Here is a 27,010-nt window from a genome sequence, read left to right as displayed (position 1 = left end):
ACATTTAACTGGACTTCTAGAAAGAGAATTAGAGAGAAAGACATCATAATATCATACATAATGACAAAAATTTCCAGAACTGATAAGAGAACTTTTAGATTCAGGAAGCTGAATACATCTCAAGCAAAAGAAAAAAAATAGTCAAATAAATAATATATAATCAAACCCATCCAAAGAAACTGAAGAATACCAAATACAAAAGAAAATCTTAAAAGCTCAACAGAAAGGACAGGACCCTTAGAAAGGACTAACATTTAGACCGACAATGTATTTAGCAATGGAAGGCAAGAGAGAGTTGAATTAAATCATCAAGGCAGAGAGACAAAATTTTCAGTATATACCCAATTAAACCATATTTCAGGAACTGGAATGAATTAAAGATGCTTTAATGCAAACATTTACCAAGACTAGTATCATCAACAAATGCTCATTAAAGGAATTTCTAAAGAATGAACTTTAAGAAATCAATTTAAAAAGAAAGCTAAGATGAAAAATGCCTTTTAAGGCTAGAAAATGGCAGATATAACAAATCATTGAAAGCTTGACTTTACCAAACAATAATATTAACAATGCGTAATTGATGGAATTAAAACTAATGATGAGGGGACTTCTGTTTTAGAACAGAATAGGTCAACACAGGAAAGGACTGTGGCTGCAAACGGGTCACAACCAGATAAATTATAAACATATTTTTAAAGCATCAGAGAAGTTCATAAGCAATACACTAAAATTCCAGAAAAAAGAAAAACCCTTTTATGTGAGCAAGGATTTTTACGTTTTTTCCCCCTATGGGTACTTTCTGATTCGGGGTGTTTGCTCAAGAACTGGCTTGATCAGTGGAGCCCCAGCTTTGGAAATGAGAAGCCAGCAAAACAGTGAAAGGGTCCACATGACCAATAGGACCAACTGGAAACCAGCGGGGTTCCAAATGCACAACTGCTCTTCTTCACAAAACATTTGCTATCTTTTGGTGCTATAGAGAAAGCTGTGGACTAAGCCAAAAGCTTCCAGAGGTAAAGTGCAATCTCCAGGAGTCTTATAGAAATGGCCTAATTGGGGGCGCCTGGGTGGCTCAGTCAGTTAAGTGTCCGCCTACAGCTCGGGTCATGAGCTCAGGGGTCCTGGGACCCAGCCCAGCATCAGGCTCCCTGCTCAATGTGGGGAGCCTCCTTCTCTCTCCCTCTTTTTTGCCTCTCACTCCTGCTTCTGCTTTTTCTCTCTCTCTCTCCTAAGTAAATAAAATCTTTAAAAAATAAATTTAAAAAAAGAAGAAGAAAAAGAAGTGGCCTAATTCAAACATACTATCTTACCTTCAGAGAAGTCACTATATTTTGAAGCAATTTTAAGTAGGAGAACCGGAGAGCTGGGCTGATTCCCTCTGAAAGGCAGAGCTGAATTCTCTGCAGTCTTCCAAACCTGAGACAGAGATCCACCAACCTAGAACCAAAACCCCATGCAGGAAGAGAGAGAGCACCGCAAACATGAGCAGGGGGCAAGCAGAAGTGGCCTGAGTTTACTAATACTGAAACCCAGCCCCCAGCCTTGATTAGTGTCTGATTGGATTCATGTGCCCCAACCTTCATTCTACTCACCAACAAAGGAAGATGGTAGCCTCTAAAGCCTCTGGTGTAATATCACATACAATGTCTAACATGTATTAAGAAATTTCTAGAGGGGCAACCCAGGTGTGGCCCATTGGTTTCGCATTGCCTTCAGCCCAGGGCCTGATCCTTGAGGCCCAGGATCGAGTCCCACATCCGGCTCCCTGCATGGAGCCTGCTTCTCCCTCTGCCTGTGTCTCTGCCTCTCTCTCTCTCTCTGTGTCTCCCATGAATAAATAAAATCAAGAGAAAGAAAAGACAAAGAAAAGAAAGAAAAGAAAAGAGAAAGGAAAAAGAAAAGAAAAAAAGAAAAGAGAAATTTCTAGAAATGTAGGGATGAGGAAAAATGCCCAACTCATGAAGAAAAAGAAGGAAGAAGGAAGAAGGAAGAAGGAAGAAGAAGAAGAAAGAAGAGAGATGACCCAGATAATGGAGTTAGCAAACAAGGACTTTCAATTACCTCTGGTTAATATGTTAAAAACAATAGAGAAAAAAGAGAGATACAACAGCCCAAAGGGTGGAGAATTTGGGAATTAAAATCTATACAAGAGGATCATATGAACATTCTGTAAATAAAAAGGAAAATATCTGAACTGAATAAATTAAAAATGAGTTGAACAGCAGACCAAGTGTAGCTGAGAACAGTGAACGGGAACTAGGTTCTAGTTTTTTCCCTCAACTAAGAAAAAGGTTTTGAAAAATGGAAGCAAAAAGAAAAAAAAAAAAAAACTGGGCAAGAAAGCACACACCTGTACAAAAATCTAAAAGATAGTAAGCCGTTGTCTTTGTTCAGGTAGCCCAGAAAACCGACTCTGATGAAAAGACCTGCATTCGGACGTGATTGGTGAGAGCTCTCGGAAAATCTCTGTTGGGAAGGGAAGCGTGACTGAGCGGAGGGAGAAGGGGGAGAGGCCTGGGTCGATGCTGTGGGAGCTCTGGAGTTGAGATTGGCCTTTGGAGATGTCCCCGAAAGAGGCAAAGCTGCTGGGCATTTGTACCTCCTCACTGACCTGTCATTGAATGCAGGTGCCTTTGGGGAAGACCTTGGCCAACAACCCCGCACAGCAGGAGCTCAGCCGTGGGTTGTCAGAGTCAGCATTCCAGGCAGCTGGGGGAAGCAGTGGGGCGTCAGGGGTTCCCCCAGGCCGGTTCACCACAGCCTCCACCAAAGCCCACACGTCTGCGCTTGAACCCACCTGCTTTACACAAGTTCACCCACCTGGGAAGGCCTCCAGGATTCTGGTTTCTCTCTTTTCCTGTGTCAATTTACAAGGACAAAGTTCTGATGTTCATAGTCTCTCTCCTCTGCCAATCATTCCAGACTTTGCCCTGGGCTGGCTCAGGGTCAGGTGGTGTACGTGCTAGGGCGACACAGGCGCTTATTCTGAGCTTCTGTTCACCAAATCTTTCTTTGGCCATGGCTGCCCCCTTCATCGATTTACCATCCAGAGTGGGCAAAGAAATATCCAAGGCAACAGCACAAGGTCATTCGGGTTCTAAGAACATTCTTCTCTCCCTTTACTGTGTAGCAGAAGCTCTGTCTTCTAAGGGATAGAGTCCATTATTGTTGCCAATATAGTGACTTCTTCTGGCCAGCTCATCTCTTAGAATGAGGAACCATCAGTGATCACGTGGCAACCGTGGACTAAAATTTCACAAGACTGACTCTGTCCCCCATCAGAAGCGTTCTTTCTCTGGGAATGAGGGTGTCCATGAGCTTACAGTTCCAGGTCCCGGAAATACAAAATCCCAAGCAGATAACCAAGAGGGATGGTAAATGAGGCTGCTCCTATTTCCAGGCCTTACTTCTGGTTCTTTGTATTCGAGCTACTTGAGACAGAGCACATTTTCATATTTCTGCTCAGGCTGTATGATGCGTTCGAGAGGACGGTGCCCTGTCTTTGCAGGATATCACTTCCAAGCAGGCACTTTGGTTGCACCTTTAAAAATCCATGCCATTGGGATGCTTGGGTGGCTCAGCGGTTGAGCATCTGCCTTCAACCCAAGGCGTGATCCTGGGGTCCTGGGATTGAGTCCCACCCACATCGGGCTCACTGCAAGGAGCCTGCTTCTCCCTCTGCCTGTGTCTCTGCCTCTCTCTCTCTTTCTCTGTGTGTGTGTGTGTGTGTGTGTCTCATGAATAAATAAAATCTTAAAAAAAAAAAAAATCTATGCCATTACTTGCATCAGACCAGCAGTTTCTGTGTGCTGTGGTAGGTGAGAGAACCAATGGATCCCAAGTCATGTACCTACTGCTACAATCATTTTGATTAAAGGGGCAGAGCAGCAATTCACAACTAACTGGAAATGGTAAAAGATAGAGTCCAAAGCAAATCTTCAGGCACAGGGAAGTTGAATTAATAGATGGTTCAGACAATCCATTGCTTCATTGCCCCATCCGTTTGAATCCATACTTATGGCCTAATAAGATTTCCTTACAATCGATTGGCCACGAGAGAAAAACAACAGAGGCTTAGTTTGCAGAAGATGCCACAAGATATTACAGTGAAATGGTTTATGTTTATACAACACTATTCAACACTAAAAAATGAATGAACAATAACTATATACAAGTGACATCACCAAGGTGGTGACATAGGTCATTCCTGATTTTCCATCCTCTTGTAAGAAGAACAACTAACAATGATTCAAGAATAAGCAAATCCACTTGGCGAATCACAACACGGGGATAAGACTGAAGCGCCCCCTGCATCACAGATACCAAGACACACTGCACTTGATGTGAGAGGTTGACAGCGTTGCCCTTCTCCCAGACCAGCACAGTGTCACATGGTGGAGAGCACACCCCTGAGCCTGCAGCTCCTTCGGTGGGAAGAGAGAACTGAGACACAACCAGCCCTGCCGTCCCCAGCACTGGCTCAGGAGGTGTCACTACTCTCAACTTGCCCCAAAGGGAATCTGCTGGGCTCAGTCAGTGGGAATCCGGCTGTGATGGAGAAAGGGGGGAGAGGTTAGCAACAACTAGCACACGAACTCTGGCAGAGTTTATACCACAGTGTCCAAGTAGAAGGCCCCAGCGGTGGTTTTGCTCATCTGCAGCACCAAATTAGTGGTGCCCTCTGACCAGGGAACTCTGTAGAGTGAAGATCTGCTTGATTCAGATCCTCTAATGAGGAGTTCTGCTATCCCGAGGGCCTGGTTTGCCCACACCCAGGCCAGAAGCTGAGTCACAGCCCCACCTCCTGTGGAGAGTGCCTCCCAGACACATCTGACCAGAAGAGCTATGTAGCAGATCATGCTAAAACCAAGGGGTAGGTGGGCAGAGCTGATCACCCCCAGAGCAAAGCCAGGACCAGGCATGGAGGGTTTCTGTGCTGCACACAGGCTGGGGATTGATTCATAGCCAAAGCCATGGGCTCTTGGATCCTTCCAACTGGAGTGTGTTTGAGAGTTGCCTGGAATGGCCGCTCCCCTTCCCACCCAGGCGAGGGAGCTGAGGCAGCTCCACCCGCCCACAGTGGCTCCCCATCCCATCTGCCTAGAAGGGCTGGCGAGAACATCTGGAAGCTGTGTGGCCCAGAGGTGCTGGAGCTGAAGGAAGGGCAGGAAGGGCCAATAGTTCGTAGGGCAAAACCATCGGACCTATTTGGCCAGGGAACTATCATGTCACATGCCTTCAACAATGATATTTCTCAGTAAAACTGGGCGGGGTGGGGGGGTCTATATGCATCAAATAGATTCACCTCCAGAAGTTAATTCAGTGAAATATATTATAGAAGACATTTTTTTAAAGATTTTATTTATTTATTCATGGGAGACCCAGAGAGAGAGGCCGACACACAGGAAGAGGGAGAAGCAGGCTCCATGCGGGGAGCCCACTACGGACTCCATCCAGGACCCCAGGATCACCCCCTGAGCCAAAGGCAGACACTCAACCACTGGGCTACCAGTCTTCCCTATAGAAGACTTTTTTACTAGTGGCTCTCAATCTGGGCTGCACAGTACATTTCTCTAAAGAGCTTAAAAAAAACAAAAAACAAAAACCGATGCCCGAGCACCAATTTAATTATCCTGAGGTGTTCGTATCGATATCTGTAGGAGCTCCTAATGATAACTAGGCTTGAGAAACATCACTTTGTGCCCTTAATATACCCTTTTGTGAATATTTTGTATTTCATAATTTTTTACATTTTTTTGAATTTTTTATTGGTGTTCAATTTGCCAACATATAGAATAACACCCAGTGCTCATCCCATCAAGTGCCCCCCTCAGTGCCCATCATCCGGTCACCCCCACCCCTGCCCACCTCCCTTTCTACCAACCCTTGTTCATTTCCCAGAGTTAGGAGTCTCTCATGTTCTGTCTCTCTTTCTGATATTTCCCACTCATTTTTTTGTATTTCATAATTTTGTAAATGACCAAAGAAACAGGAAATAAACCAATTCTCTAGCAGACTCGCTCTGATGTATTGACCCATTTTGCTCAGTGCTTCATGGCAGCCAGGTCATGTTTATTGGCCTTTAGAGACAAGCCATATAAATGTTCTCATGAGGTAATGACTGCTCCCGGCCCAACTCAGTCAACTCTGTTTGCTCTTTCTCTTTAGTCACCACCTCATCCATAGATGAAATCCACCCGGGCCTTGCAAACTCCCTGCATCAGAAATACAGGCATTTTTCATTATGCTGTTTGATCTCTGATTTTTTTAATATTTCTCTTTTCTCTCTTCTTGTTGCATTTTCCCCTGACTTACGCCTTCAAGTTCTATCACTTTGGCTTTCTTCTTTCCTTCCTGACAATAGCTTTAGGTACTTTTCTTTCCACTACTTTGCCTTCATGGAAATGTCTACACATTCCCAATGAAGTTGACCATTTTAGATAGAAAAGAAGAATTAAAACTCATTAACTGAGGACCTTGTCTTCTCAACCGGTGAAAGAAAAAAAAATAATCTCATGAAATGAGGGTATTAATTCTAAAACCCTACCACAGGTTTTTCTCTACTTTCATAAGTTCCTAAGAATTACACAGGTGTGGGATCAACAGTCAAGTTTTTAGATGTCACTTCGTCAGGGTAGGGCTTTAATATCCCATAGAAACAATATATTTTAAATATCCCTGAATTCAAATCAAAGATATCAAATGTATAGACAGGGAAGTAGGATCAACCAAGAAGAAACTCAAGGAACTGAGCCCAATCAAATCAAGTCTAGCTTTATTTTTATCATCTAAGCAAAGTCTGAAAACTCAAGCAAGTAACACTTTGGGGACATTCAAGACATGAAGCATTTCAAATTCCCATTACCGAATGTGAGTTGCTTAAATGTTAATGGTATGCTGAGAATAATTGCAATATTTCATCAGTACTTTAGAGAATTATACTGGGACATAGTAAAGGTTTTTGTTATGTGAGATCTTGCAAATGAATTATTTTTCTAATACCTTTGAAGGGCTGCTTTGTCACAGTATTTAATTAAAAATAGAAAATAGAATATTTTCTGAAATATCTCTAATTTTTCAGGTATTTTAATTTATTTCCAGGAGGCATCTTGAAAAAAATAAGATATATGCTAGGCTTATTCAGCTGTTTATGACATTTTCCAAAATATTTTCTTCATATAATTGTTAATAGAAACAAAGTTTAGAGATCACAATTTCCCAAACATGGTAACAGAAAAAGACAGAAAAATATCAGTTACCAAGAAACTAACATTAGAAGTATTATGTAAAAGTAGTTAACTTGAAAGATAAAAACTAATTCATTCAAGTATATTTCAAAAGATTCCTAGCTTCCAAAAAGGAAACTTGCATAGGTCAAACTAGTCTTTTCAGGAAAGAAAGTAAAATTAGGCAATTAACCTTTTAATCCACTTAACATTCTAATTCCCTTCATTTCCGAGTTATGCAGGCAGCACAAGGATAATTGCTGAAATTTAAAGGAATGTGAGAGAGAGAGTATGGTAGGGTGTGTGTGCATGTGTGTATATACAGAGGAATTTGATAATAAAAAGTAAAAAATACAAAGACTATATGAGGAGATTTTAAAACATTCTTCTATAAGAATATATTTTTATGAAGGTCAAATTTGAGGTTATTATTTTTATACCTCAATAACTTAAGATGATGATAAGTATTATATCCTGGATTTTTAAAAAAGAAAAAAAATATATAACACTTAGAAAAATAAAAACATCTACCTAGTAGAATCCAGTTACGATAATTGTACAAAGCTGACCTAGGGCAGAACTAGAGCACATAATGTACTCTTGGAAGTGACTGTGAGAAGAAGGTGCATTTATCAAATAGGGACAATGAGGAAGCATCAGGATCTTCATGCTTCTATCCAAATGGGGATACTTGAATTTAGCTTGGGTAGAAAGCAAGCAGGAACTTTTCAAATTTATAGAACTTTAAAATAAGCAATTGCTCCCATAATACAGGGGCTAACTTACCTTAAACATCTAGGACATAGATTATTTCACAGCATATGACATCCAGAGGAAAAGCAGACCTCATATTGGTTGATTTGTGAGCACAGTTACATTATTCAAGGGTCAATTTGGGATGTAGTTTTCCTAAATCTTTCTGTACATCCGTCCTTGATCTTGTCTTCATGCTGGTGCTCGTGGTAGGATAACTGCGTAACTTCTAGGTTTGGGATCCAGATCCAGCAACATGCCTAGGTTTGGGATCCAGATCCAGCAACATGCCTGTGAAGAAGGGAACACACCTCTTTCAGTGGTTCTTCTAAGAGTAAGAATATTTTCCCCAGAATTCCCCAGCACTTCTCACATTTCATAGGTCAAAATAGCCATCCTCTTTTTGGAACAAATCACTGCAAAGGGATAATTTAATACCATGTAACTGGGTCATCAATGGGGTCATCAACATAGATAGATGTTGAGGCGATAACACCAGCTTTAACTCTATTGTATTGCTCAGCACATACAGCATGTATCATTCCATTTATTTAATAAATATTTCTTAGGTGTCCATCATGTGTCAAAAGAGATATAGTAGTAAACAATGCAGTGTTTGGCTTTGATCTCATGTAACAGTCTACTGGAATTTTGGAATAATTGAATAAATTTTTTAAAATACTATTTTAAAAATACTATGATACATAACAAAATACGTACCATATGACTAAAACTACCAAAGTCTGATAAAACAAATTTTTAAAAACTAAAAAATGAAGAGATATTCCATGTTCATGTATAAAAGAGTCAATATTGTCAAGATGTCAGTTCTTCCCAACTTGACCTATATATTCAATGCAATCCCAGGCAAAATCCCAGCAAGTTATTTTGTAAATATCAACAAACTGATTCTAAAGTTTATATGGAGAAGTAAAAAACTTAGAATACCCAACCCAGTATGAAAGAAGAATAAACTCAGAGGACTGACACTGGCTGACTTTAAGACTTACTATAAATCTATGGTAATCAATACAGTGCAGTACTGTTGAGAGAATAAACAAATAGAGCAATAAGACAGAATAGAAATCACAGAAATTTGATCTTTGACAAATGAGCAAAGGTAATACAATAGAGCAACAATAGTATTTTCAACAATGGCGCCAAAACAACTGGACATCATATGCAAAAAAAATAAAAAATAAAAAGAATCTAGGCACAGACTTTAAATATTCACAAAAATTAAAATGGATCATAGACCTAAAGACAAAATTGTAAAATTCCTAGAAGATAATAGTAGGAGAAGGCCTTCATACCTTCATGACCTTGGATATGGCAATGACTTTTTTTTTTTAAGATATTTTATTTATTTATTCATTCATGACAGACACACAGAGAGAGAGAGAGGCAGAGACACAGGCAGAGGGAGAAGCAGGCTCCATGCAGGGAGCGCGACGTGGGACTCGATCCCGGATCTCCAGGATCATGCCCTGGGCTGCAGGCGGTGCTAAACCGCTGGGCTACCGGGGCTGCCCGGCAATGACTTTTAGATACAACACCAAAGACATGATCTATGGAAAAGTAAATGATAATCAAGACTATTAAATTAAAACTTCTGCACTCCAAAAGACACTGTTAAGAGAATGAAGGGACAAGCCACAGACTGGTAACAAATATTTGCAAAAGATATATCTGATAAAAGACTGTTGTCCAAAATGTATAAAGAATTCTTAAAATTCAATAATAAGAAAACAAACATCCTGTCTAAAGAATGAGCCAGACTTTAGTAGATACCTCACCAAAGAAGATATACAGATGGCAAATAAGCATTTGAAAGGAGGCTCCACATCATACATCAACAGGGAAATTCAAATTAAAACAATGAGATGCCGCTGCATTCCTATTAAAGTGCCAAAATCTAGAACATTGACAATACTCAAAACTGGTAAGGATGTGGGACAATAGGAAATGGAATGCAAAATTCCATTTTAGAAGGCAGTTTGGCAATTTCTTAGAAAACTAAACATCCTACCATATGATCCAGCAATCATGCTCCTTGGTCCTTAGCCAGATGAGCTGAAAACTACATCCACACCAAAACTGGCACGCAGATGTTTATAGGAGCTTTATTCATAATTACCAATACTTGGAAACAACCAAGATGTCCTTCAGTAGGTGAATAGATAAACTGTAATACATCTGGATAGTGGAATATTATTCACACTAAAAAGAAATGAGCTATCAAGCCATGAAAAGACATAGAGAAACTTTACATGCGTATTTCTAAGTGGAAGAAGCCAACCTTAAAAGGCTATATGGTATATGATTTCAATGATACAACATTCTGGAAAAGGCAAAACTGTGAGCATAGTAAAAAAGATTAGTGGTTTCAAGGGTTGGGGGAAGGTGGGGGATGAATAGTCAGAGCACAGAAGTTTTTAGGGCAGCAAAACTATTGTTTCTGTATAATACTATGGTGGATCCCTGTCATTATACATTTCTTAAAACACATGCAACGTACAAGACCAAGAGTAAGCCCTAATGTAAACTATGAACTTTGGGTGATTATCAACATAGGTTCATAAACTATTATAAATGTATGCACTGAGGCTGTGCATATATTGGGGCAGGGAGTATACAGGACTATTTAATAGACTAAAGTCTATTAAAAAATACTAAGAACCCTAATTAGGTGCTGGGATAGGAGTATAGAAGTTGGGGGTGGGGGGACAGTCAGAGGAGGATTCCTTAAGGAAACGGCTTCAGACTGAGACACATAAGGTGCTTAAGAAATGCCAGGCAAAGAGGGTGGGTAACAGAGGGTGGCAGAGGGAGACAGAGAGCCAGTGTATCACTGGCTCATGTTTATATTGTCTATCCATATCCATCTTCTCTTTCGTCTCAGGTAGTAGGATGATTGTCTATATTCTGGAGCAGAAATTTAGACACAACAACATGGGGAGGAATAATAACCTTTAAAGAAAACTGTCTAACCCAAATTTTTAGCTGCACCTGAAATAAGATCACATTTCCCAGCATTCTTTGCACCCAGGGATGGCCATCCAATTAAACTTAATACATGGTATGGATACAGAAATGCTATTTGGTACTTTGTCTTTTGTCTTTTTTTTTTTTTTTCCGTCCTGCTCCTAAGTCAGAGATGCCACATAGACAGTGAGGTTGAGGACACACATGGTGTATGGTGGAGCATCAAGATAGAAGAGTTATGGGTCTCAGCCAACATATCCCTAGAAGCATACTTGAACTTATATGTAAAAGAGAAATAAACTCTCTTCTTTAAGCCAGGGTCATTGGTCTTTCCATTACACAGCAGACCTTAATTCCAACTAATTTCATAAGCAATGACTTGGGGAGGAGAAGAATATGGCATACGGCAGGAACTGAAAGGAGATCAATGTGGCTGGTGTAGAATAGGCAGGAGACTGGAAAGGGTTCAAGAGGAGGTAGGTAGCATTTATATGAAGCCCTGTAGGCCATGTTTAAAAATCTAGACATGATCCTAGGAGCAACGTGAAGACATTAAAGAGTTTCAAGCATAGGAGGGAAGGGATAAAATTCACGTTTGAAAACGATTTCTCTAGCTATCATGCTAAGAAAGGATTGCACGGGTGGCACACGTAGATGTAGTGAGCCTCATTAGGGACCAGTGGAAGTCACCCATGAAAGGGATTTGTTAGCTTAGACTCAGGAGGTGGGAATAGGGTTAGAGAGAAAAAAGCTGACTTGAAGAGTCTTGGAGAGAAAGAAAAGCATTGGTGATGGATTGGAGATGAGTTGAGGAATCAGGCATTGTGCCCAGGTTTCTCAATTGAGAGACACCTATGTACTAGGTTAGGGAACCCTGAAGGAAGAATGGCTATGGGATACGTTGCCACTTTTTGAATATGTCCAATTTCACAATCGTTTGAGACATTCAAGGGGGAAAACCGCCAAGTAACTAATATCGGATGGAATCCTACTTATAAAGGAGACTTATAAAGGGGAAAATTGATGGGAGTTACAAACCTGGAAGTCACCGATTAGAGATAATAAGTGAAGTCATGAGAGAAAATAGTGTGGGCCTTCGTTTTTTGGTTTTTTTTTTGTTTTTTTTTTGGGGCCTTCGTTTTTTAGTCACAGTGACCTAGGGGGTCTCCCCATCTCCTCATTTCCTCAGTTCAGCACAATATGATGTTTATAAAAATATCACATTTTAGGGGCACCCGGGTGGCTCGGTCAGTTAGGTTTTCCACAGTCTAACCTTAATCTCTTTGTGGTGAGTCCCTAAAGTCAAACTAGATTCTAATAACAGCTTAATTAATCACAGAATCTCAGAATTGGAGGAAAACTTAAGTGTCTTGTGCAGAACTATCTCTTCCAAAATAAAACTGTAAACAAATTTAATCTGAAAATTATGCTGTCTGCATTTGTCCAAACATGTAAAATGAATACAAAACAGCCCAGGATAAGCATCAATAACCAAGAAAGGCTCATAAAAAGTCAAATAATTATTTTAGGTCTTAGGTGTAGTTCCATAAGAAAGATTTTTTTGTTATTTAAAATAAAAAGCAGTGCACAAATGGCATCAACAATTATGCTGAAATATTTTTTCACATTCTTCTGACAAATGTGGGATTTTATATGCAGGACAAATATCCAGTGAAAATACTAAAGGGTCCCACAACATTTCAGGACCTGAAGCACAGTATCTCTCAGTGACAGGTATAGAATGGGCTTAAATACATTTATTAAAACAAATGATTATATGAAATATTAATCTTACTCTACTTAATTAACATGCTAATGGATTAGTTCCTCACCTTTCTTCTTATACATAAATTACCCTTCAGCTTGCTCATCATTTTTCATTTCCCCAAAATACAGAGTATTAATTACTTGTAGCCAAGATGTAGTCTCTTCTCAACTCCCATAATTGAAGTCATATTCAGACATAGTTCAACCCCTGTATTTAAACAAAGTATATGCTGGATTCAGACAGAGATAAACAGTAAGTACATCTTAAAATGAAAGGAAAAAAGATTTTTGAAATTAAAAAAAAATAAATGTTGTATGTTGATTTGCAGCCTGGAAGCTGGTCCTAGCCACAGAGAAACCCTTTCTTTAAAGCCACACTTGGATCAGATATGAGACAACATGGTTGTTTCAAGTAATTTCCTTTGAAAAATCCAACTTCAAATATATTTTTTTTTTAACTGCAGTGAAATGATCATGGAAAAAATGATTGCGTTGTTCCGTTCGATGTGAGAGGGATTGCTGATGCTTTGGTACATCTTCTAACTGGACTGTGATGTGTTGACAAGCAAGGGAAGTACCGCCTTTGACAAGTCAGGTGTAATTCCACCAAAATGTTCAAAGAGGAAAGGAGGCAAAGAATGCTGCGTAATTCTTATAATCAGTACACTGAAATTTGACTCAGGCTGCCCTTTATTGATTATATGAGCTGAGGTAGCTGATGAAATGATGGAGAAATCATCCAGTTCCTCAGCTTATCTCTAAAAATCAAGCACTGCAGGCAAGCTACAAATAAAAACAAACTGCCTTCCATTTTTCTCTCTTATCAGAATTCAGTTACTAAAACCATGGGTTTGTGAGAATCTGAGAAAGTGCTGCCTCATTCAGAGGGACCTACATCACCCTTGCTTTGTCCTTGAGAAGATCCTCATTTAATAGAAAATTAACATGTGGCTGCTTTCAAATGACCGTCTTTGTGAATATGAAAATCCATTTAATTAATAGACCTTGACCTTTATGCATATGAAAACCCATATGCATATGAAAACCCATATAGCTGAACTAGGAATATGAATATACAAAATATTCCAAGGAAAACTCCATTGTTTTAAAGAAAAACTTGCTGTGTCTCTGATCTATTTACTACTGGTTTCAACAAGTGAAAGCAAGGAAGTTTTTCAAATTTTACACGTACATATACATATTTCACTTACTCTAATAACTTCTCTAAGAAAAATTGCCCCCAATTTCTCTTTATTTCATCCTATGCTTTTAGAGCTAGAAAGAACATTAGACATCATCTAATTCAACTCCATCTTTTATAATCAATAAAATTGAAAGTAAAGAAAATTGCATATCTTGTCCAGCCTAGAATGCAGGATTCCCAAGTATCAGTCCAATTTTCTACATCTGTAATTTAGACTAATCTGTCTCTTTTTTTAAAATCCCCAGCTATCCACTATTGTACTCAAGTTGTTAGAGAAAGAGAATAACTGCCCAGTTGCTCAAACTTATATAAAATCACCACAAGCCCGGGGGCCTGCCCTTGGTTTTCAGATTTAAGAAGTCAGGGGTTTTAGATTATTCAGGGGTCACCTCTCAGAGGGATCTTCCTTTTTCTTTTTTTTTTTTTTTTGTTATTTTTTTTTAAATTTTTATAAATTTATTTTGTATTGGTGTTCAATTTGCCAACATATAGAATAACATCCAGTGCTCATCCCATCCTTTTTCTAATACAAAGCAGCTCACCCCTCAGTAGCAATACCCTTCACGTTACTCTACCCTTTTGCTCGTACTCAGTTTTTTCAGAGCAATTATTGGTATGTAACCTTGCAACCTTTATTATTCCAAAGGCTGTTCCGAGGATCTTTGTAAAAGAGTCTTGATGCGCATGTTCACCAGTTTCTCTGATTAAGAATCTCTAATATAATGTATCATAATTATTGTGGTGAACAGTGTTTGTTTAGGTTTCCTCATATGCTTCACCATTTCCTTTGCTCACCATTGCTCTCTGCATATCAATGTTCCTCCTGGTGTGTGTCCCTTATTGTTGAAGTATATGCCATAGGTATTCCTCTAGGAATATATCTCTTATCAATAAAGGCTCTTAATTTTTGAAAACATCTATATTTTATGTTTTCTTCTTGAAAAAAAAATTCGCTGGGAATATAATTCCAGAATGGCAATTATCTCTTAATTTTGACCGTTAGCCTGGATTTCTTGATTACGCTGAGAACTTCTTTGTTGTTATTGATAACTTGTCTCTTGATCTAATTGTAGTTCCTGTATAAGTAATCTCTCTTCCTCCTGTGTTTAAGATCTGTCTATTATTATTATTATTATTATTATTGAGATAGAGAAAGAGAGCACAAGCAGGGGCAGAGGCAGAGGGAGAGGGAGAGGGCTCCCAGCCAAGCAGGGAGCCTGATGCGGGGCTCCATCCCAGGACCCTGAGATCATACCCAAGCCAAAGGTGGATGCTTAACCAACTTAACCACCCAGGTGCCCCTAGATCTGTTCTTTGTCTCTGGTATTTAATATTTTCACTCTGTTGGTTCTAGGTGTGAATTTCTTCTGTTTATCCTACTAGATACTGGAGTGGCGTGGTGCTTCTTGAATCTGGGACAAGAAGTAAGGGACAGTCCTTTTCTAGTTGACCACTCCTTTTTCTAATGCTGAGGACAGTGATATCATATAACACACACTCAACACAAGTTTAGAATGAATACATGTCAGGCACTGTGCCACTTGCTACAAATAGAACAGTGACCAATACACAGTAAACACAATCCCTACTTTCAGGGAACTTACAGCTGAGAAGATGAAAAATAAAACAGGAAGTTTTACCTACAATAAATGTGACAAACAACATGATAAAAGGAATATAGTGTTCAACGCTTTTTTTTTTTTTACTTTGTCAATTTATTTTTTTCTGAGGCCAGTGAGGCAACTGATTTGCAGTTCGCATTGCTCTATAAATTAACAGTAATGACTCTCATCGTAGTGGACCCCAAAATATTTGATGGTCAAAATTATTATTTGTTGCCTTTCCTATTTGTGGTTGCTCTCACCTCCACAGCCCATGTCAGTGTTGTATATACAATACCTGAGACACCCAATAGGCTTACAACTAATGGATCTTACTATTGATGACATCTAAGCAATAACATTATGATGGGGATGTTACAGAGGCCACTTATAGGACCAATGATAAGGATGGGCTTGGCTTCCACATGAAAGGTTGACGTTCATTCAGTTGCTACCATGGTTTTGGTTTCTTTAATTTGATTGAAAACTTGCTCACATGCTACCACTGGTACATATTAATGGCCTAATGAATATTTGCTAAATAGATGTATTGATACTCTTTTTGGTATCACATTGTAAATACCACCCAAGGAAAGGGGAACTGGATTCAGTTCACTTCTGTCATTAAGCACTCCTTTGATTAATAGTGTGCTGCCCAAGTAGCATAATTTGGAGTATTTAATCCTATATTGTTGGCATAATACTTTGGCTGTCTTCCAAAGTATTAGAAGACAAAGTATTGGAATACTTTTGCTGTTCTTCTAGCAAGCTTAAAATCAATAACAGGTGGTTAATTCTGGAATCTTCTCAGTACTGAAACTGAAGCTGACTGCTCTATAATGACAAAAGTCACTTTTGTCCACTTATTTATTTTACCTTTTAGGAAACAGTGCTTCAGAGAGTGTATTTTATATGTTTAGTGTCTACAAAATTTACAACTGTCTTTGCATATGAACAATTTCTTGTACAGCTGCTCAATTTCTTTCTTGTTTGTTTCCATAGAATATTTGTGCCCTGGGCTCAGGATATTTTTCTTCTTTCCCCCGTCATGATACTATTTAGAATACCAAGGATGTTTGCCATGATAAGAGGATTCCAACAAGGACTTGTCATAGTCAATAGCATGCAATTTGGTTGAGTATGAGGTTGAGTGTGTGGATTTTGTCCTTGACATAGCATCTCTGCTAAATTACTGGCAGTAGTTTGTGGCTGTTACGACTGTTCGGGAATATCAAGCCCTGAAATATATTATTCTCTTCTTTTTGATGTCTGGAGCACCCACAGGAGACATAATGTATACTTTCTAAATTATTCTTGCCCTTTCAGACCCTTTTCTTGTCTCAAGTGCTCTTTTTTCCTTTCTCATCTCCTTGTTTCTTATTCTCCGCCTTAACTATACTTTCTTCCCCACAAGGAAAGAGGCTTTTCCCTTCATGTCTTTCGTTTGTAATTCCACAAAGACCAAGGGCTGTGAGATCGCATTTTCGGAGAATGACCTAAACTGATTTGAACCAGGTAACTTCATCTCTCTTATCTTCTTTTATGTAAGCTTCAGTGGATAGCTTCCTCCGGAAATTTCAGATATTTTCCTGACATTATTCTTAACTCCTTTAGCGTTAAAATGAATGTCTAATAATAATATAATAATTACAACGTATCTTTTCTCCATAATTTTAACAAAAATTATCTGATTTAAGTAAGCACACATGCATATATTATTTTTTTGAAATTTGAAATACAATTTGTATCTTCCTTTTCTTATTTTATGATTAACTGGCCTTTTAAAAATATTTGCATAGCACTTTCCTAAGTTCAGAAGTAGTTTTCATAATACCTGCTAGACCAGTGCTTATCAAACTTTAATGTACATATGAATCACCTGGGAATCTTGTTAAAATATGGATTCTGATTCAGGACATCTGAGGAGGGCCTGAGATTCTGGATTTTTAACAAGCTCCCAGGGGTTGCTGATGTTACCAATGAGCATTGCTCATCAAATGGCAGAGTGTAGGTAGTAAAAGCTATAAAGAGCAAAGAACCAGACTACCTTGTTCACCCCTACATCTGTTTTATCTACTGTAGTGTCTGTTACATGCATGATTTCCAATAAATATGTATTAATAGTGAACTCACTGAATCATGCACATGGCACCATGAGACATTCACGATAGCCACCCATTTTACAGAGGTTTCAAAAAAGCAAAGTGATTTGCCTGTGGGGTTACACAGTAGCAGAAGCATGGCTTAATCTGATTATTTAGTATGTATTAATGAAAGATGGTAACAGCTCCATTCCCCAATATCTGCCTACTTATTTTTCTCTTGAAGATACTAGAGGTTTCCAGTGATTTTTGAGGTGTGTAGCTCTGCATTTGATTTCCATGAGTTGCAGATGACATGGTCTAGGAGGAATCAAATTTATCTTTGAAGTGCTTCTATACCCACTCCTGTACAAATGCTCTTGGAAGAGTCGGCCTGCATTTTCCCAGAGACCAGTTGTGCCTTTTGCTCTTTGAAGGTAAAATTTGGGAATATTATTTAGGATGGAGGAAGATTTAAGATTCTAATTTACAAACAGGATTCCTTTAACATCATCACATCACTCCTCCTAAAAAAAAAATTCACAAAGCACAAAAATTCAAAAATGTAATCACCTTGTTAAATTTGGAATTGCAAAGACATTGTAATCAAGAAAGAACATGAAGCTGTTCTGTCAAGATTGTGATTTAGGAGCTGCTATTAGCAGCTTCTGAAGTGGTGGGAGTAAATCATTTTCAAATGTTGGAAGCCAATTAACTGTAATGAAATATAGTTGAATAACAATTAGTAATTCTACTTCAAAGTATAGTAATGGGTAGAAAATAAACTTTCCAAAGAAGCACATTCGTTGTGTAATTCTTTAAAAAACCACTTTAATTGTCAGGTCCCTTTTGAGTCAAGGTGTTCTAAATCATATTTTAGCAGGAATTCTGACAGCTGGGGAAAATCCACCTGCTGAGTTATTACCTTTTAATTATCCAAATAAAGAACAAAGTAGAAAGCATGACAAACTTGAATAGAAAAAAAAACGAATATAAAATTAAGAAAGATATTACTCATGCATTTCAAGATTAACTTAGCTCTCCCGTGGATATGAGAAGAAAACCAAGTTTATTATTTACAACACTCCTTACACCTTTCCCCATAACTCCCTAAGGAAAATAGATCTCAAGGAAACTCATTTGCTCTGCTGGGTAGAGCGGCAAGATAATTTTGGAGAATGCAGGGGTGTTGAGAGTTAGGAAGAGAAATAAGCCACTGCTAAATTGTTTCAAATGAGAAAAGGAAGTGTAGCCTCTGAGAGGAAGGGTGGAGTATCCCGAAGATTGGAGTTGTGGAAACAGATGTGACAGCTGCCAAGGATAGAGAGTAGGGGCAATTAAGATGCATTTTAAGAAAGTTGACAGGGTGAGCGGTCTTGTAATCCCCCTTTCCATCCAATCTAGGGTTTCTCAACCTGAGCATATTGACACTGGGGACGAGATAGCTCTTCACTGTGGGACATTCCAAGGCATTTTAGAAGCTTAGCAGCAGGTGTTAGCCACTAGAGACAATAGCCTTCCCCACTAACTGTGACAACCAAAATATCTCCAGACATTGCCAAAATGTCTCCTGGAGGGAAAATCGCTGTCACTTGAGAATCACTGATCTAATCTCAAACTTTTTTTTCCCTTTATTTGAGGGGTGGGGGGCAGAGGGAGAGCAAGGGAAGAATCTCAAGCAGACTCTACACTGAGCACAGAGTCCAATGCCCGGCTGGATCTCAGACTCTGAGATCATGACCTGAGCTGAAATCAAGAGTCGGACACTTTATCCTACTGAGCCAACTAGGCGCCTGAATTTCAACCTTTTGACAAAGGTCTACATTAGTTTCTGTGCCTTCAAGTTCAGTAGGTATTATATGTGTAATGTATTAATTTACCTTAGCATTCACATTTGTTTGTTTCCTTGAGTGTGCGGATTGGTCTCAGTGCAATCCAAAGCAAGGGCAGAGGTTTCCAGGTGGGTCCAAGGTTATACATTAACCCTTGAAGGTTTCTGTCTAGAATATGTGCTCTAAATGAAGGTCCAGCTGCAACTGGAGTTGCAAGTTGAATTATCAACTTAGAATTAAGTCAAAAGTACATCTCTATAATGACCGTGAAGGGAGAATCAGTGGACATTGAACTGACAAGAAATGTAATGACAGATCATGTCAAACTTAGAATAAGATTGTGGAAAACCCCCCTCACTCACTTTTTCAGTTTTTACAGATAACAGAGTTAAAATGGTGTTCAACACTGACCATTTCTATTGAAAACGCGTATGCATACAATGCCATAAAATATTTCTCTAATGAAGTAATTCAAGAGAATATATGAAATTTCAGATGAGAAATTGTATTTTTACCTAGTCCCTCCAGACATGGTGTGTCTCAATAAATTATGATGTTTCCTGGGGGTGCCTGGATGGCTCTAATCAGTTGAGCTTCTGACTCTTGGTTTCAGCTCAGCATGATCTCAGAGTTGTGAGATTGAGCCCTGCTTCAAGCTTTGCACTCAGTGAGGAGTCTGCTTGAAGATTCTTTTCCTCTGCCCCTCACCCCACTTGCACACAAATGTTCTTTCTCTCTCTCTCTCTCTCTCTCAAATAAATAAATAAATAAATAATATTTTTTAAAAATTGTTATTTCTTGGAAAAGGAAGATTAAAAGTAAAAGATCATATATAAGCAAATGTGTGCTGACAAAAATGTTTTATGAAGGAATTCAAAACAAAAGGTACTGATTTGTAACATATATTTGCCAATTTCTGTGGCATAAATACTCCCGCTATGGCCAGTTTCAACGTTGATATTTTCACTACCATGATGTCACTAAAAGCCAGGCTGGGAATAGTTGCTCACAATTGGCTCTCCTGAGTCAACAGGTACAGGCTCCCACACACCACTAGGTATGAGGCATGAATGTGTGAAGTGGATCAGAGCCTTGCTCTATTTACCCGCTCAAACAATGATGCATTGGACGGAGAAATATCTGAAGGCCAAGACGTGTATTATCAAGAAAGTTTTGAAAACACTGATCCACCAGCCTCCTTATCATTTCAAAATCTTTCCCTATTCTGTCTCTTATCTTTTATTTTGTAGAATAATTTAGCGACCTTTATCACTGAAATCTCTGGAGGTATTAGGATCTGGCTCAGACTGACTACAAACCTTGAGCCTCGGGAAAATATTTATTTTGGTACGTATCATTTATAATCAGTATGTTAGACACCTAAAATGCTGGAACTTGAAAATACACACATACATGGAATGTTACCTTCTGTGTCACGATTAGATCCTAAATCTGAGTATTGTATTGGTATATCAAACCTCACAAGTAGACAAGTAACAGAGAGGACTTAGGAATGTATAGGATTTGAGTACTATGATTATATGGGAAGTCAATGCCCCAAAGCTCTGTGTCTATAGAAGAAAATTGCACTTAATTTAAAAGAGCTTAAAGATGAAGACATGTGTGGTTTCTTATATTTATAAGCATGTATAAACACTAGAGAGAGTTGTTCTGAATATTTATACAGAATCAAAAGATTTTTGTAACAAGATTTGGAAGGTTAAGTGGGGTGCAGTTTGAAGGATTGGAAATGAGTGGAACAAGTCAGAATAAATGAAGTATGAGCACATTGGCATGAGTGACTGCAAAAGCTTAGGATTCCCCAGAGCCTACATAGCTCTAACAGATTAGTGAAGTCGATCAGAAAGAAGAGGAAGAAAAGGAGAACGTGTTTGCACTGAAGGAATAAGAAAATCATGCAAAGCACCAGAACAGTAGGCTGATGTAGGCCTGCTTTAGCAGCCCAAGGTTGGCTTCTTGACCACTGAGGTCCCCAGGATGGGGGATCAGTTTCCAACCCAAGCCAAGGGCTCCCCAGAGCCAGCCTGGGCCCTCAAATCTGCATTTAAATATGTTGAAATATGACACAAGATCACCATGATCTCCCAGGCACTATTCACCTAGAACCAAACCACAGGCTGACAGGAAAAAGTTTAAAAAGTAACCCAATATTGCTCAACTATTGGGAGATGGAAATTCTCCCCGAATTTCAGAGTCAGAAAGTAACTCTGAGAAAACCATCTGATCCCTATTGAAGATATAGGTGAAGCTAAGAGCTGATGTATGCAATTATTTCGCTCAATCCCATTGAAATTCTGATACCAAATGCATTTGCCTGAGTCCCAAGGTCAGTATATGCTAGATAATAATAATCCTGGAGGTTTCGGTGATAAAGTGGGGAGTAGTTGGACCATTTGCCAGAATAAATAGTACCCCCCAGCCGAAGGAAGTATAAGATTTTTTTTACTAAAGAAACTATTATGGGGAAAAATATTTATGTTACGCACCTAAAATTAAAAATACATTTGATTGCAACTTAACACATATACACACAACTGAAGCAAAAATTTGTAAATCTTATTTATTTTCTGTTCTATTCTACTTCATTCAAAACACTGGTCTTACCCATTACATTAATCTCAGGATCCATTAATGGGTGAATACCGACATTTTGGAAACTATGTTATATAAAACATCCTATTTCAAGGTGAACTGATCCTCAGGCTAAGTATTTCTATGTGATAAGAGATTATAGATATCTGAAGAGAAAGAAACAAGAAAAATCAATGTAAATAAGGTATTGTACAGAATATCTCAAAATTTGCAGAGCTTTTCAGCTAATTCAGGGTAATTAAATCTTTAAAGATAAAATAAGGTCTAATCCGATATAACTGGGGTCCTTATAAGAAGACATTAGAACACAGACATGTAGACAGAGAGGAAAGACCGTGTAAGGACAGAGTGAAAAGCAATCATCTGCAAGCCAAGGAGAGAGGTCTCAGAAGAAGCCAACACCTTGATCGTGGACTTGCAGTATCCAGAACTGTGAGAAAATAAATTTCTGTTGTTCAATAGCCAGAAAAATCTAGGTTTGAAATCTAGTTCCAGCACAAAAACGGTTTATAAATTGGCCAATATTTGCTCTAAATATCCAGAGCAAATCTCTCTCTAGTGTTTCTATATGCTTATAAATATAAGTAACCACACATGTCTCCATGTTACCTGAGCTTCCAAATACCTTTAGTTTTAAAGGATCGGTAATAATACCTACTAAAAAGGAGTCATGAGAAAATATACCTGAAGTACTCAGGAAATTTAGTTACTATTAAAAATTGTTACATTTTTTTGAACCCTAATTGAACCATATCTGAAATGCATAAAAATATCTCCATCATGAGGTCCAATAATTTTACCCAATAGAAAAATAATGCAGACACAGATATATATCACAAGATACTGATCACAGTGTGTTTCATATTAACTGAGAGTAGAAAAAATACAGGTATTTAAAATTAGAGTAATGTAGGTAAGTTATGATATAACTATAGATAGAATATTTTGTAGTTTTTAAAAAGTACTGTAATAATACGTATTACACATTAAGTAAAAACAAAACTTAATATTCTAGTATGATCTTAACAAAATAAAATATACCTAGAAAAAAGATTAAAAGGATACAGAGTATGCCAAGTTACTAATAGTGTTTGCCTTTCCCTAAAAGTATAATGGATGAGATTTTTCCCTATTTTTCTTTCTTCTCTACTCTTCAGTATCTATATAGTTAAAACGTTAAAAAAAAAAAAAACCTTTTTCTTAATTTACTATTTCTTTTTTTATACATGTATAGATAGATATGCATCAGATACAGATATATTTGTCTATCTATCTGATCTCAATTTTAAAAGGAAACTCAGTGGTACAAACAAAATTCCCAGTAAAAGTATTGACATGCTCTCTATGCCCTTCCAACATTTGAAGATGTGAGCTCTCCAAAGATAAGCAATATATATTTAATAATCTTCTTTATTTCCTTATTAAAGATTTACTTACTTGAGAGAGAAAGAACATGAGCTAGAAGGGCAGAGGGAGAGGGAAAGAGAATCCCAAGCAGGCTTCACACCGAGCGCAGAGCCCGAGGTGGGGATTGATCTCATAACATTCAGATCATGATCTGAGCCAAAATTAAGAGTCTGACTGCACCACAGAGGTGCACCTTAATAATCTCTTTTAAATCACCTAGGACTCAGGGGTGCCTCGGTAGCTCAGTCAGTTAAGTATCTGCCTTCAGCTCAGGTCATGATCCCAGGGTCCTGGGATGAGCCCCACATTGGGCTCCCTGGTAGGCAGGGAGTCTGCTTCTTCCTCTCTCTTACTCCTCCCCCTGCTAGTACATACTCTCTCTCTCTTTCTCTCTCATAAACAAACAAACAAACAAACATCTTTTAAAAGATCACGCAGGACTCAGCTCAGTGAAATATCCTGAGTAGTTGTTAATAAGTGGTTGAATATATGAATATGAATAGGACTATTCAAATAAGCAAGTATTTGTGGTATAGATCTGATAAAGTACCATTGTAAAGGATTCTTAGAGCTTGCCCTACACTGGTCTTGTTAATGCAAAAGGTAGAAAAGGGATAGATTGGGGCACATGGGTGGATCAGTCAGCTAAGTGACAGACTGTTGATTTTGACTCAGGTCATGATCTCAGGGTTGTGAGATCAAGCCCTCCATCGGGCTCCATGCTGGGCAGAGAGCCCGTTTCAGAATATCTCTCTCCACATTTGATGTGATGAGCATTGGGTATTATACTACATTTTGGCAAATTGAATTTAATAACATATTAGAAAAAAAGATTCTCTCCCTCCTTTTAATGACCTTTAAAAAAATAAAAATAAAAAAAATAAAGTGTATAACTCATTAAAAAAAGAGAAAAGTGATAGATCTTGCATGTATTCTCTAGCCTTTGGAGATTTAAACAGTCCTGTGCTAACAGAAATTAAATATTTTCTAAGATTTTTGTAACATTTATAAATTAGTTCAGTGTAGAATATATGTGTGTAGATAATGAACTTCTTCAAATGTTGAGCTTTTAAATGGCTGTTTAAGATGGAAACCTGTCACTGAATTTTTCTATCAGTGACACATTATGCAGTGATAGCAAATAAATAAGATGAGAAAAATAACATTTGATATGAACTGCAAGTTTTAAGAGATTGGTACCATTTGGGATATGAATTTTCTTATTAAACTGGCAATAATGACCAACATATACTGCATTCTTTTAGTTGATATGAATGTCATTCTAAAGAGGCCAGGAAAAAAATTAAAATCCTCTATAGATCAGTTAGATTTTCTTTGTTCCATGGCCACAGACTTAGTTCATACACTAACAAACACATGCCATTACACCCAAGAAGACTAGGTAAAAATATATGGTCGATTTGCACAGCATCTTTCCTACCCTCTGGAAAACAATTTAGATTTTTAAGCAAACAATGTCTTAAAGCAGTATGACAGATTATATAAGAAATTCAAAAGAAATATAAAAACTATTTCCTCTTGTTTCTAATTCATATCTTACTACATAGGCTAGAAGTCCTAGATCAATGTCTAAAAAATAATAACAGTTTCATCAAATTAACAAATGCCAAAGTTTGGTCCACAATTTCTTGATGAGATAGAGAAAAAGAGAATTTTTATATATTGCTAACCGAAGTGTAAATTGGTGGCATTAAATCTCTGTAGCATTTTCTGTTCAACTTAAAATGCATGCAGCTTTTGACATGGCAATTCTATTTCTAAATATTTTGTGTACAGATATATGTGCATGTGTGAACACGTACATCAATGTTCAGTACAGCAGTGCTATAGTCTCTTTATGTCCCCATTACTTAAAGAAATCCCTTATAGAAGAGACCCCAAAGAACACCTTTGTCCCTTCTTCTATGATGAGGACACAAGGAAAATTCTACAACCCAGAAGAGCGCATGCTGGGTGGCATCCTAACCTTGGACTTCCAGCCTCCAAAACTGTGAGAAATAAATTTCTGTTGTTTATAAGCCACCTAGTCTGGGTGATATTTTGTTATAGCCACTCAGATGGATGAAAAGAAGCAGTGTTATAATAAAATATTGAAAACCACCGAAATATCTATAAATATAGGAGTTAATCCACTATAGCTGCCCCCTTCAATGAGACACTATGTAGTCATTAAAAGAATGAGGAGCTCTCCATCTATTATTATAGATGTAAGATATACTGAAAAATGATAAAAGCAAAATCTCTAACTAGCAGAAATAAAAAGAACATGCACACTCACCTGGATTCTGTAGAATACCTCTGAAGATATGCAAGAAACTGATGATAACAGAAATCCCTGGAGAGGATGAGGTGAGACAGATGCAGCTGGAGAAGAGGTTAGAAAGAAGTTTGCTTTTTTCTGTATACACTTCTATGCTTTTGACTTCGTAACATGTGCACCCCAAACCAAGTAACTCTAATTATAAATTACTAAAGATGTTATTGATTATCCTATTTTCATAATATAAAAAAAAGAAATAATTCAGATGTTTTGATAATTCCTACAGCATAAAGCATAAGCATTGCAAGACTGAATAATAACTAGAAGAACTATTTTACTTCAGATCAACAAAATTACATTTGGCTCCTATTAGGTGATAGACTCTTACATACTTGGAATGCTGGAGATGTGTTGTGTCTTCATGGGAGAGCTACGAATATTTTAGGAAATGAGACAAACACAAAAGAGAGACAGCTCTATATTAACAGGGCCTGAGCCTAAGTAATCCACTCTATATCTAATATTGAAATTATGCTATAATTTATTATTATAAAATGTGAACTATCCAGAGCCATATTTCTTAAGGCATTTAATTTGTGTTACCCACAAGTTTTCATTAATTCCAAATGATATGTAAATGAACAAAGATAATTTTTATATCTCCCACCTTCTTTTTAATAAGTGTTTATAAATATAAGATTTATCATCATTATGTGATGCTAGATCTTATATAAAAATAAATAAGATCACAATGTAATAGGAAAGACCAAAACTAAGTAAATTATTTCACACTAAAACTAATGTCAGTTTACCAGCAGATTTTAGTACTTAGGCCTTTATGAGTGAAAAATTAATCAAAAGGAATGCAATTGTTTATTTTTTCAGAGTACAAGAGTCAAAGTTGAATGGTGTGAAAAATTGTTAGTCATTAAACACATTACTAATTAAAATTCTTCTACAACTTGCTATATGAACGACTACTAAAATAGAATTGGATTTGGTCTAATTAAGAATTTCTCCTTTTATGGTTTTTCATAGATGCATGGTTTTAAAGAATGAAGAATGATATAATAAACAAATTGCAAATTGTTATCTTAATCATGCCAATCTTTGCATAATTGGTAATAGCCTTAGACACATTATTGATAAGAAATGTCAAGACATGCCTACTGCTTTCATTTCCTCAATATTTTCAGGTTGCAAAATAGAAAAAAGTCATAATAACTAGGCTGATTTTTTTCAAGTAATATTTAATGAGTT

At 37.7% G+C, this 27,010-nt stretch overlaps 1 long non-coding RNA gene across 5 annotated transcripts in view; it reads right to left on the bottom strand.

The window, feature by feature from the left end:
* Positions 1-26,639, bottom strand: part of LOC140602819 (uncharacterized) — a 173,428-nt gene extending 146,789 nt beyond the window's left edge. For 2 of the 5 annotated variants that reach the window (XR_012005743.1, XR_012005740.1), the window contains exons 1-4: positions 25,769-26,633; positions 12,797-12,939; positions 8,013-8,270; positions 1,311-1,437 (exon numbers count right to left, since the gene is read on the bottom strand). This is a non-coding gene — a long non-coding RNA (uncharacterized lncRNA). Of the gene's footprint in view, positions 1-1,310; positions 1,438-2,820; positions 3,385-8,012; positions 8,271-12,796; positions 12,940-25,768 lie in introns of those variants that run through there. The other 3 variants (XR_012005742.1, XR_012005744.1, XR_012005741.1) reach the window with 3 other exon arrangements.
* Positions 26,640-27,010: the final 371 nt, after the last annotated feature.

This window comes from Canis lupus, chromosome 13 (assembly GCF_048164855.1).
Source record: "Canis lupus baileyi chromosome 13, mCanLup2.hap1, whole genome shotgun sequence".
Taxonomy (NCBI): Eukaryota; Metazoa; Chordata; class Mammalia; order Carnivora; family Canidae; genus Canis; species Canis lupus.
The sequence above is the reverse complement of the archived record's forward strand: the minus strand, read 5'-3'. Positions and strand labels throughout refer to the sequence as shown.